Here is a 13,047-nt window from a genome sequence, read left to right on the forward strand (position 1 = left end):
AAAAAAAAAAAATTGGAAAGGAAATTATTGCCTCCATATGCGAATGGAAATTAATTTAATTCTGAAACATAATTTCTAAGTAGCACTGCCAAAAGGGCAAACAACTGAGAACTTAACTAAAAGAGAAAATTGTCAGTCTTTTAGCACATAACCATTTTGATCTGAACAGCAATAATTATGAAAATGGGCAGAAGACTGTTTCACTGATGATAAATCTGCAACATGTCAAGCAATATTTGAAGATTCATATTTAATTACTGTGACTACACAAATTAAACGGTGGAAAAAAGTTGTCAGTGCTGTTTTTTTAAAGCAGGGAAATGGATCCAAAGCCAAAAGCAACATCGTTAATGTCGGTAACTCAAAGAGAGAGAGTTTCCCTCTAGGCTAAATCTTGTGATAAAGGAGAGATGTCACTTATTATGCACTTTTGAACGTGTCTGGCAAGGTTAAGAGGTAAATAGCAGAATAATTATCGTCTGGGTTGGTAATAGTTTTCTCAGTCACATATTTACTCCAAGCACATTCTTGGTGTTCCAGGTTACTCATAACTCTTGATCACAATTTGTTGTTTTCCTGGGTGTTTTTTCCCTCCAGAAATTACTTTAAGGCAAATAGTTTTAGAAAACTCCATGCTCCATTAGTGGACCAGGCATGGCAGGGCTTCAATGAGCTCTTAGGATAAAGTAAGTGCAGCCTGGCCACCCAAACTGGTGGCGTTTGCTCGCCCTGTGCCACCGGCTGTGCCTGTTGGGAGCAGCACGAGGTTTGGCATGAGGAAGCCCATCTGCCACAGGGCAGTGCAGGTCTGCAGGGTGCCTGGAGCTGCGGGTTGACCAGGATGAACGCAGCAAAGACACTGTGTGCTTCATCTTAGCGTGCACAGCTCTGATCAGCAGCACCGTGCACAGCTCCACTGTGTGGATGGGGAAAGATGTTTTCAGAAGCATTTTCTGGAACAAAATGCTACAGGGAGCACAGTCCTTTCTCTGCAGTGGTCTGGCTGGCACAGGGAGTGCCCTCCATGCCCAAACTGCCTACAGTGTCCAGCAGTCATGCAGCCACCCAGGTGCACCCCAAACCAGGGGTCAAGGAGATCACTGTGGCATGTAGTTCCTGTCTGATCAGAGGCACAGGTGCACTGGGCTCACTGAAGTTTTCCCCAGCTGCTGTTCTGCCTTGATGGTGCAGATTTTGGCTGCAGAATTCATCCCACCTTTTTGCAATGAGAGCCATGCTCCTGTTACTGGCCCAAGTGATGTGGGTACAAACACCAGTCCTGATCCTGTTGTTTTGTGGGAGCTCATGTGATTTTTTTTTTTTTTTTTGCCTGAATTGCTCATCTGTAAAATAGAGAAGTTTTTGTAGAGATTACCTTTGCAAATTGCTTTCAGATGTATTACTGAAGAACCAAGTAATAAATAATATTAGACACAAGGAAATATGCCACAGTAAAGTGCAGATTAACTACTGTGCCTGAAAAACACACACTGAAGGATGCAGAATTTTGCAGGATGTATGAATGGGAGCGGTTGCTTTGGAAGATGCTCTGTGTGAAGTGGATTATGTGCCACATTCTACTGCAGTTGTCATGGCAAGCATTCCTATTTCCCATGGCAACAGAACCATCAACTTTTTATGCAGTAAATAAATGCATAAAAAGCTACATTTAGTGACCAGGGTACAAGTTAATTCTCTCACCAACATCCTTAACGTCAGCCCTTGTATGGAGATGAAACACTCCACTGAAATTAAGTGTTTCCTTCGGCTTGTGACAGGTTTCCTCTTCATAGTTTCATTATGATTCAGCCATCAGTTGCTGTGCTAGTGACACTATCTGTGCTGGGTATGTGGTACTGCATGGTGTCTGAATTCACTGAGGGAGATGATGACAGGGCAGCAAACCCACAGTGAGTGCTGCTTTTGTAGTGCTCTGTGCGAGTGCTGTCTAATGCAGGTCACCTGAAGCGCTGCCACTGAAACGACTGAAGCTCCAGAAGAAACAATGCACTTTTAAAAATTTATTTTTGGAGTCTCTTGCTCATGTTTTTCCTCAGCTGAAATGACTTATTCTGCAAACTAGCACCACCACCGGGGTTAAGGGCAGGCATATGTGATAAATGGACATGGGAAGGATGAAAACTCAGGGAAACTAGATGTCACTGTGGCAGCAATGATGGTCCAAAGAAGGTCAGCTTTATTGAAACGAAGTTTGTTGTAAGCTAGCATTTTCCTAAAAGTGGTTTCCAGTGCTCTGAGAACCCTCGGGCTCTATTCTGCAGAACTATATTGTTTGCATACTGTGCTGAAATGTAAAAACCCCAAACCCTCTAAAAAATAAACCCAAAAAACCAAGAAACAAACAAACAAACAAACAAAAAACAACAACAACAACAAAATTACAACCAAAAAAAACCCCAAACCCAAAATCTGAAGTAAACAGATCCACACCACAAACCTCATCAGGCTAATCTGGCTGCCTGCAAATGAGCTGTGAAGGTGCTGCTTGGCTTGCCAGACAAGATGGATGCTCTCCTCGAATAAGAAGTGAGAGGGGGTTTCTTAATGAGGAGAGAAACTGAAACTGTTTCTAAGACAGTCAGGGGTGCAGTGAAGGTTTGGGGTCAGGCTGAGAAGTGTGGCAGTACATAATTGCCCTCATGATCACCTCCATATCTGGGCCAAGTAAAGAGCCAAGTCCAAAGACCAAAAATGCATTCCGTTTTTCATAGGTCTTACTTCTGCAAAACACTTCCTGAGTTTCATGGAAACATGCTCACTAGATAGCTCCCCTCTCCAGTCACAAGCCCTGACCAAAACTGATCTTGATATTCCCATTTAGATGAGGAAATTCCAACTGTCTCGTATAGTAATTTTCTATAGACACAAAAAAATACCATTACTTAGAGCTGCATAATGAACTTGTTTTCCCCAGGGAAAATCAGAGTTAGAGGTTCATTTCCTCTTATTAGGGATGACTTTTTGCAACACTGCTTGTAGACAAATCTGTCACATAATACTAGTTTCCAGTACCAAAATCAATTCACTGATGGTGTTCAGCACCTCCCCTGTGCCCAGAAAAACCATGTGCTTTTCTGTGAGTAGAGAGTGCAGTAACATCCCACGCAGTTCTGAATATTTTTTTGGCACATTTCGGTATCATTTTGTGGTAAAACAGTGATAAAATCTCATAGACTTGCAATTTAACTTGCTTTTGTTTAGGTATGAGCAGAGTGGCACAGGCTCAGCAACACAAGAGGCTTTCAGGCCATCCTGCCTGCTGGGCAAAATGTCTGTTGAATATCAGTCCACCTGTTTTATGCATTCAGGAAATTACATAGAAATTAATAAATTTAGTGTTTTTCAAGAAAGGCAGAAGTAAAACAGTGGAAATTACCCAAGGACCCTGTTGACTTTGGTGTGGGGATGAAGGACACATATTTTCTTTTCTCTGTATCCTAAAAGACCATTAAGGAAGGTGTTTGGGGAGCTCTGCCCTGGGGCTTGTGCTTCATGCTTCTGTCGTTTCCAGTGTCTGGGTTGTGTTCTCAGTGGTCCCTCGATACCATCAGGCTGCTTAGTTCTTCTGAAGAACCACTGGCACAGCTTATGCCTAAAAAGCCACTGCTTGACATTTATAATCTGTCAAACTATGTCTGGCCTTTCCATAGTGGTTGTTTGAGGTGAGTGAGTTTGCATGGTATCAGGTACATACACAGATATATTTGTATTGTTTTTTCAGTTTTCCAATCAGGGTGTGGTAGAAGTGTCAACCCCACTGTCTTCTCCACACAAATGCCTTGTCTGCTTTCTGCTGCATCCTTATCCATCATAAATAATCTTGATTTTAATGTCTTCTTGTACAGAGCTGGAAAAGGGCCACACGGGTCACTTGGTCATGAAAAGGAAGATTTTGCTTTCCTTACAAAGTGAAATCAGCAGTAGCTTCTCTCAGCACCCCATTGCAGGTGGTTCTGCAGAGGGAAGGTTTTCCCACCAGCAAGGCTGCACGGGGGGCAAGCAGGGCCTCTGGAACTGCCTGCAAGGCACAGCCACCCTAATGCCACTTTCTGACCCACTTACCCAGATTTGGGAGGAGATTAGGATTTATCTGGGAGCCCTCTGGCCATAGCCCAGTCCAGACACAACAGAGGAGAATGACAGTAGCGGTGAGAAAGATGTTGAGGTATGGACAGAGGTAGCTCCTGTACCAGCAGAGCCTTCCCAACAAGGGTGTCCTTTGTCACCCACAGGTACAACCTGGGTGTCTGGTCAGACCCTGGCTTGTAGTAGGAAGTCCAGGTGACATGGGGAACTTTCCATCTGGCATGTTTGGCCAGAAGCCCATTGGGTTTTATCTTGGAGTCAGCAGTTGCTGCTCTAATCCAATATGTTGAAAACTGTAAGATTATAATGTTACCTTTGCATGTGCCCTAAACGTTGTAGATGTCGGCGAACGCAATGGGAAGAATGATGATGTCTAACTCCATTTCAGAAGGCTGAATGATTTCTTTATTATAATTATGTTATAATACATTAATATGCTATATAAAAGAGGATACTAAATACTACATGCTACTTTCTCTAACTATCATATCTCACTCCTCACAACTCGTGACCCTGTTCTCCAGAGCCCAGCCACAGGTGGATCCGATTGGCCATCAGGCCCAAACAATCCACCATGGTCCAACCAAGTGCTCACTCTGGGTAAACAATTCTCCAAACACATTCCACAAGAGAAAAACATGGAGCAGAAATAGAAATTATTTTCTCTTTCATTTCTCTCTGTGCACCTCAATAAAAAATCCTGAGAGAGAGAGAAATGTGCTTGCCACACCCTAAATAAAGGCCCAAGAGGGAAAGTGCAAGGAATTCAGTGCACGGAATAGTTGACCTACACAATTACCAATTGCTGAGTATGGGATCAAGTAACTAAGAATGGACAAGTACCAGAGAGAAGCTTTAAAGCGTTACCACCTCATATGAATAAATTTCAGCATAAGGATTAATAGGAAATATCAATATTTATCATTGTGGATTTAATGTGCTAAGTAGTAACCACTATGATTTATTAGGAAGGATGCACTTGCAGATGATGGACAGTAATTCTGCACTGAGTTGTCTGTTCTTCCTCTACGCTTCATCCAAGGGCAACACTGCAGCTGCTGCTGTTGCCTGGTGCTCCCTCTGCTCATTTGTCCTCTGCCTGCTGAATTCAGTGGGATTTGTGCTTTAACATAATTATTATTAAGTTTCTATTTTATGTCCCTGTTCAAGAGGCTCCTTGGTAGCTGATTATATTAATCAGAGTTGACTTAACCCATATTTAAATGCAGCAGACTGAATTTGTCTTCAGCACAGTCTCCAGAAGATATGAACCAAGCATCAAAGAAAATTAATTCATAGGTACATTATCCTGTGGGATCAAGCTAAAATGTGGTCAAAGAGCTTTAGCTTTAGCTGGTATGCTCTCATGTAAGGATATGGGCTGGAGAAGGCAGCCATGCTCTTGTTTGTGCAAGTTCCCCCCCTCCCTTCTTTGAGTTAGGCAGAATAACAGATCACAATGCTTATCAGAGAATATTTTACTGCAGTTAAGACAAAACATTTTTTTCCTTTACAAAAATAATAATTTTTTTGGAAGTATGATCAGCCACATGAAAAATATACTTTAATCTTTTTCTGGGCCAAAAATATGACTTGGGCACTTCTCAGCTTTTCAAATAAATACATTCATTTATCTGGCCAAGGTATTACTCCAGCACAAGGCAACACAGGGCCTTAAATACACACAAAATTTGGGTACTACTGTGCCTCTATAAGAACCATCTTAAACCATTTTCTACAAAATAAGGACCTGGATGATGGAAATGAAAATATTCCTGTTGGTTTTCAAAAGCTTAGGTGGAATTTTGTCGTAAATGGTGATTAACTCATTCATGTATGTTCATAATCCTTTTAAGCAGTTGCATAAATATTCCAAGTGGCCCTCAAAGATGCTGTGTAGGACAGTGAGTAGCTCATTTCAGCCCACAGGAATGCAAGATCTTATGCTAGGGGGAAATCCTGTTCACACTAGAGTAAATGTGTTTTTTGTTCTGCCTTTAATGGCATTTCTGTTCCTTCTTCTGAACTTAATTGAGAATGGGATTTTACCCATCTCCTCAGATGATTCTGGATCAAACTTGAATTCTAGCTTTTAGACTTTATAAACAGGGAAAATTAAGGTGAAACTAAATAAACCCAGTGAATAGATCCATCTCCAGGTGGAGAAGGACTCTGATAACCTTCCTGAAGCAGACGTGTGCTCTAAGCAAACAGTCCCTGCAGTGCCAGCAGTGCTCCAGGTACTGGGGAAGCAGCTGTGTCACCTGCACTGCTCCTACAGGTGGGCAGTGTTGTCCCTGGCCAAAGGGCCCTTCCTCCTCCCACTGCAAACACAGGGGATGTTTGAGGTGAGGAGAAGGTCAAAATGCCACAGAAGGGAAAATGCACTATCTCCAGGAACTTTCAGTGAAACTTCAGACTTGACAAAGATAAGGCTAGATAAGGAATTTCAGGGACAGAGTTCACACGGGTCTCAGGCATTATATTTTTATGTTGCAAGTAAGTGAGACTAAAATATTCCATACATTTTCACTGTATTCTTTGCATTAAATCCAGTAATTAGTTATTCATCTCCCAGCTTTGATTTTGTTAAATAACCAATTCAGAGGCAAGAATTTAATCCATAGAAAATTCTGTCCTGGGAGAAGATCAAAGTGAGTCCCGTGGTGTTAAGTACACACCTACAGCACTTGATACTGAAAAAAAAAAATTAGGTGCATGTTTCAATCAGCCTATCCCTTCTTACTGGTTCCCATGCATTAATCTAAGCCTCTGTCAGAGCATTTTTGGTGTCAGGCTCCAGGACCTGTGGAGATGCCCACCCTGGGAGAGCAGGGATCTGCAAAGGTAGCAAGCAAACGGGTGAGGACCCCAGCAGGCTGTGATGGCAATGCCTCCTCATTCCTCTGCATCTACCAACGCTACAGGAAGAGATGGAAAGTCTCTTGGGCGACATAAATACGCACGATAAGCTGTGCAGAAAACACAAAGGTGAAATGGCCCTGCTTATCAGGCACAATTAAAATGAATAGAGTATGACTAATAAAGAGGCAGTTTAAAATCTTTACATGACACAGTGTCAAGGCAACAGTGTTGTGCAATAGCACTGACACAATTAACTCTGTGTCCCTGCTTTGGGCAGAGCCGGGAACGGGGCTCCCGCCGGCCTGGCCCGCAGCCTCCCATGGCGAGCGCTGGGTGGGCTCTGCCGCTCCGCATCTCCGCTCTTTGCCGCGTCCCAGCGCCAGCGCGGAACCTGCGCAGAAACAGCCGCTCCGGACCAAGGCAAGGGTGCTTTTTCCTCTTTGTCATCTCTGTTCCTCTCTTTCCTTTTCGTTTGCGTGATCCCAAGCCTCACGGTTACTACTGTGCGAAAAGGGAAAAACATCAGGTTGAATTTCTGGGCACACTCCGGAGGGAGACAAGGCTGAGGTGCCTGATCCTGAACCGGGGCTGGTGGTTGACTTAGCACTGAGGAATGCAAGCATTTCCTGGGTAGGAATTTTTGCAGTGTGTAATTTACAAGCTAGTTTGGACAGCCCTTTGCTCGGGATGATAGATGGTGAATGGGAGTACGATCTTCCAAAATACAGCTCAAGGTATCCTTCTAGTTCTTCATTTAATTATGTTGCTCCTTAGTGGTGCCTGTCAGGCTACAGGCACCTCCCAGTCCAGTGGGCAAGTACAGCAGGGGCAGGCTGGGTTTTATACACATATATATAATATGAATATACATGTATGTATGTATGTATTTATATATATACATAGATTCTATATATATATACACTTCTAGTCACACACAAGAATATATATAAAAACATATGCAAGAATATTTATAAGAACAACAAAGATAATTTTCTTTCTTTGATGTTCTTTTTCTGGCCAAAACCAGCTCTCGGTTTTATTGCTGCTGGCATGTCTTTGCAATGCAGCACTGTCAAAAACTAACAATATAAACAAATTTGAGGCTATGCCAACCATCACTGAGCACAGCCAAAGCTGCCCAACACCACAACTTGCTGAAAAATGTGTGAATTTTGCAGTGGCAGAAATGTCTGTTTCCCTGTTCTTTCTTAACTTTTGGAAAGATCTTGGTGGAAAGTGTGTTATTCTAAATGAGATAATTAAAGTAATTGATATGAAAACTCCTTCACCATTGCTGCAGGAGGAGGGGCCCCTGTATTTGCCCAGCCTGCTAGCTCTGCCTGCCAGGGGCTGCAGGGGAGTTGATTGGAACACTTCAAATAAAACATTATTTCTGGTCAGCAAATAATGTTTTTTTATAAGGTAAAGTGGTACTTCTGAACAGTTTGCTTTATTAGAAGGCAGTGTTGATGCTGTTTCTTGTGCCTGTCAGGCTTGTGGGACAGGGGGTGGCCATGGAAGTGTCCCAGCAGTGCCAGCACCCCTGGCCAGCTGCTAGCACAGCTCACGGCAATGGCTGTGGCACTTGTAGCTTGAGGGGAAACCTACCACAGCCTCTTCGGGGCCACATCCTGCCTGCCTGTGCTTCCCACCCATCCGTCTGTGGGTGCTTAATCTTAAAGTGCCTCAGTCAGAGTTCGATGTTCTCATCGTTCATCTCATCTACTCCCCCAAATGTGTATCTGCATGCCCATGTAGGGAGGCAGTGACATCCATCCCGTCAGTGATGGTCACTGCTGTGCAGGGCTGCACTGCAGGCTGCAGAGGCACACCTTAACCCAACTAAAAGTGGAGAGAAATGTTGCATTTGATACCCGTTTGTATCTTGGCTGAAAGTGAGCAGGAAGGATTTTTACCACATGAATGAGGGAAGGGTTGCTGTGTTTCGCAGGATGAGGCCACATGCCTCAAAAACCCACTCTAAGTGAGAAAAAGAGATTTGCCACTTGTGGCAGGCAGCACAACCAAGCTATTTTCTTTGCCTCCGATAGGAAAGTAAATAAGAAATATTAACTGCGTGCAAAGGTGCCCTTTTACTTGTCCTCATTGATAACATGTTCCTCAGGGTTATTGCTGTAAGAACATCACTTCCCTTTCCTCACTGGAATCAGGTTCATATTAAAAACCTCATAGCCTCATAGGAAAGTCTTTTGTCCACTGTCCCGTTTGTGGTTCTGCTTTTGTCCCCCGTGCTGTCCTTTGGGGCACTGGCACGTGTGGGGATGGGGCCGTGCAGGCTGCCTGTGTGGTTGCCCCTTTCCTCCTGCAGAACGAGGGCTGGGAGAGGAACAGGAATTTTGGCTGAGCAAAGAAAGCCAGCGGTGAGGATGCCAGCTCTGGGAAAGGGTTACTAGGCAGTAACGTGCTCCCAGAGGGAGCAGATCCCTCAGCATTGCATAGGTGAAGGAGCAGCTCCCTAAGAGGAGCTGAAGTGGAGAGGGGAAAAAAGGACCCAAAAAATTAACTTGTTGGTAAGGGAGTGCACTCAGTGTTGGAAGCTGCTTGGAGTAGCCTGGGGCCGGACTCAGGGACCCAGCGATGTTCTCCCAAGTCGTCCCAGCTGTGGCGTCAACCAATGGTTTCCCACCGCAGCGCTGGTCCCCGCCCGGCACTGCCTTGAGAAGAGAGAGGAAGAGACTCCAGAACAGTCTTAATGCCTTGGTACCTACTGCTTCGAGAATCAAGAGGAGCATAAACCAAACTCTGGCGATGGGCAGGACCACATGGCACGACTGAGCAGCGGCCCCAGCCCGACTGCCCGGCGACACCGCGGCAGCGCGGGCGGGACCCCGCTGCTCCTGCCGCCGGCTGCTGCTCCGCGCCCGCAGCTGCGCACGGCTGTAGTCCCGGGCAGGGGAAAGGAGCTGCCCGCTGTCCTTGGAAAGGAGGGTAAACAGTTACACTGGAGAAGGGGAATTTAAAAAAACCCAAAAAACCTATGAGGAAGAAAGCGGCAAATGTTAAATGGGTGACTCACGGAACGGGATGACTAATCCCGACAGGGCACAGCTCGTGCTGCGCAGGGAACCGGTGCGGCGCGCCCGGCGGAGAGCGCAGGACGGCTGCGGGGTCCGTCGGGGCAGCCGGGGCCGGGCCTCGCTCCGCTGCGCCCGGCGAGAGCCGCGCACGGAGGGAGGACGGGCCCGTCCCGGAGGGACTCCACGGTCGGGGCCACCCCGCGGCCGGTACCCGCGGATCGGCGGCGGTGACCTACTTTCCGCCGGTTCCTCCCGGCGCACGACACCGCCGCTGCCCGCGCCACCTGCCCGGCCCCGTCCGGGCCCCGCGGCCGCGCAGGTGCGCGGCTCCTCCGGTGCGCTGCTCCTCCCGTGCGCCGCGCTCCGCTCCGCCCCGCCCCGCGCCCGCGCTCTGCCCGCGGGTGCCGGCGGCGGGTGCCGGTGGCGGCGGGGCGGGGAAGCAGCGCGCCTGTGCAGTGCCGGGGGCCGGGCCCAGCCCGCCGCGTTACACAACCGGCCGCCGCCACAGCCGAGTTTCACAAGTCCCGCCGCGGCTGCCCGCAGCCCGCGCCCCCCGTGCGCCCACCCCCCGCGCCGCGCACCGCCGGCACTGCCCCCCGCCCTGCCCGCGCTCATGCCATGTCTCCGCCGGGCAGCGGGACCCCGCGGCCAGCGGTAACCCCTGTCGCCGGGGGGGCACCGCGCCGGGGCTGGGCATGGCACTGAGAGCGACTCCGGGACGCGCATCTTCCTAGACGGTACGTACGGCCGCGGGGGCGCGAACCCTGCCGGGGTGAGGCGTGCGGGAGGGAGGGAGGGACGGTCCCCGCATTTGCAGCCCGTGGGGAGCGGGGCCAGCCTGGGAAAAGCCCCCGCTGCAGGGCCGGTACGCGGCAGTCGCCGCTCCGCCCTACCTTCGTCGGACACTGCCAGGACGGTCCCAGGTAAGTTCTGAAAAGGAAAGCTGACAGCCGCAAGTCCTCTGATTTTTTATTAAAAAATCCGTGTACCGTCAAGACGGGCACAGGACGCAGCGCAGGGTGTCCGGGGGGCTCTGGCTGTAGAGGGCAGGCGGGAAGGGGACACCGGGACCGGGATGCAGGAGCGCGGCGCATCCCGAAGCCGGGCACCGGCATCCCCGTCCCTCAGCGCCCACGGACCTCGGCGCACGGAGCCGCTCGGAAGTAGCCACGGACTGAGCGCAGCTGAGAGCTGCGGTGTTTTGGGATTGAGGGAAACCGATTTTCAGGAGACTGGAATGGGTCTGATCGCAGGCTTCTCATTCTGTCTTGAAGTTTGTCGTTCATGTAATGTATTTGAAATAGTGTGGAGAAAAACCTCTGAAATGAGTCTTGCGCCTAAAGACAGCATCTAAAATCCAGGTTGAAAAGTCATTCTTCCCACCAGGGTTGTTGTGTCATTTGATTTTACAGAATGTTTACATTATAAGTGGGGAATTAAGAAGGCTTTGAAAGTCTCTCACATGTTTCAGCTGTGGATTTGTGAATGATAACTCCACGCCTTGGTGCTTAGTGGCAGAAATTGTGAAGTGATTGCTCTGGGTAGAAATTGTGAAGTGATTGCACTGGAAGCACAGGTCGGAGCTCAGCCCTGTGTGATTCATCAGTAAGGTGTTGCACGCGGTTTGGAGAGCTGTAGTCCTTTGTGAAGTGCCTCAGTCCCTTTTTGGGGATAGAACTGGCACCCAAGTGCCAAGTACCCCTGATCCGTGGATGAAGTTGTCCCCTTCAGCAGGGGAGTTAATCTGGAAATAATTCCCCTGAAATCAAAGCTGTTAAAATGCCCCATGCCTTACCTGCCTGGGGAGGCTAGGGTTATTTATTAGCTGAAGTTTATTTTGCTGTGTGCAGTGAAAGCTGTGGTGCTGATTTCACTAGAGGGATTAGATGTTCTGGTGTATACACGAGAAAATCTTAGGAGTCACTTCCTTCATTTTCGAGCAGAATGCCGGTGCTCCCCTGTCCTTATTTTGCTGGATCATTGCTGGCTAATCCCTAGCTCTGGAAATGTGAATTTGGCTTAAAGAGACAGCCATCTCTTCATGGGTTTGATATGTAGGCTTCACAGTCCTCACAGATCTAACGGATGTTGTTTGAAGCAGCAGACACTTCCAAGAGTACTCAGTGTGCAGCCCTGGTACTGAATGCCTGACAATGTGGTGTTTTAGTTGGGAATTTGTGTAATTTTTATAAACTTTCTAGGCTGCAATCCCTCACCATAGTTAGTCAGTCAGAAAAATACATTGGATTTTGGGTTTTTAGAAACTGTATTTAAAAGAAAAAGTAGATCACTGTCCTGTAATGTGCTAATCAGAGTAAGCCAGCGTGTCAGTGCTGCATCAGAGAGGACCAGAACAACAGCACTTGGGACTCTGCGGCTGATGGAGCCCTGACAAATGCAGCAAGCACTAATGAGGACAGGAAGCTCCAGAGAAAGCCAAAAGTTGAAATTTGTGTGGAAGGGATGCATTCGTATCTCTTGGGCTAAACATGTGTAGTACTGAATCTTTAGAATTTTTCTGGAAGAGGTAATAGGAAAAATGAAAATGGCTTTAAGAGTGGTTGCTTGCTGCTCACTTACCCTGATTGTTCCAAGCTGTGGATTACAGTTACTTGATTTAGAGGAAAAAGTAAAATTGGTTTGAAATGTGTTTATAAACTGCAAACTTCAGTAAGATATGTGATGGTTCCTGGGTTTTAACCACTGAGACTATATCTGTATTAAATTATTTTTCTGGTTTAAGACATACATCAAGTACACAAAAATAGCTCAGAGTTAAAGATTAAAATTAGCAAATGAGTAGTTCATAATTAAAGTCACATGATAGAGGAAGTGGCATTACACTGCAGAGATACTGATGTCAAATCCAACTTCTGCTCATTAGTAGTATCAAAATATTGGTAGGTTGTCTTTACAGATTGGAGCCAGGGCTGATCTATGCACAGAAGTTGCTTTGTTTTGTCCTAAATTACTCAACCTCCCAAGATTCACATGCAATGGTACAAGGGTTTTAATGCTAGCATAGATTATTCTTTCA

General features: G+C 46.9%; 1 protein-coding gene and 1 long non-coding RNA gene across 2 annotated transcripts in view; one reads left to right on the top strand and one right to left on the bottom strand.

Annotated features, from left to right (window-relative positions):
* VMA21 (vacuolar ATPase assembly factor VMA21) overlaps positions 1-13,047 on the top strand; it is a 98,816-nt gene that overhangs the window by 56,960 nt on the left and 28,809 nt on the right. The window lies entirely within an intron of this gene.
* LOC128814256 (uncharacterized) lies at positions 5,571-10,232 on the bottom strand. The gene is made up of 2 exons (XR_008439322.1): positions 10,010-10,232; positions 5,571-7,473 (listed from the first exon to the last, which is right to left on the bottom strand). It is a non-coding gene; the product is annotated as an uncharacterized LOC128814256 (long non-coding RNA).

The sequence above is a fragment of the Vidua macroura genome, chromosome 14 (genome assembly GCF_024509145.1).
Source record: "Vidua macroura isolate BioBank_ID:100142 chromosome 14, ASM2450914v1, whole genome shotgun sequence".
In the NCBI taxonomy this organism is placed as follows: Eukaryota; Metazoa; Chordata; class Aves; order Passeriformes; family Viduidae; genus Vidua; species Vidua macroura.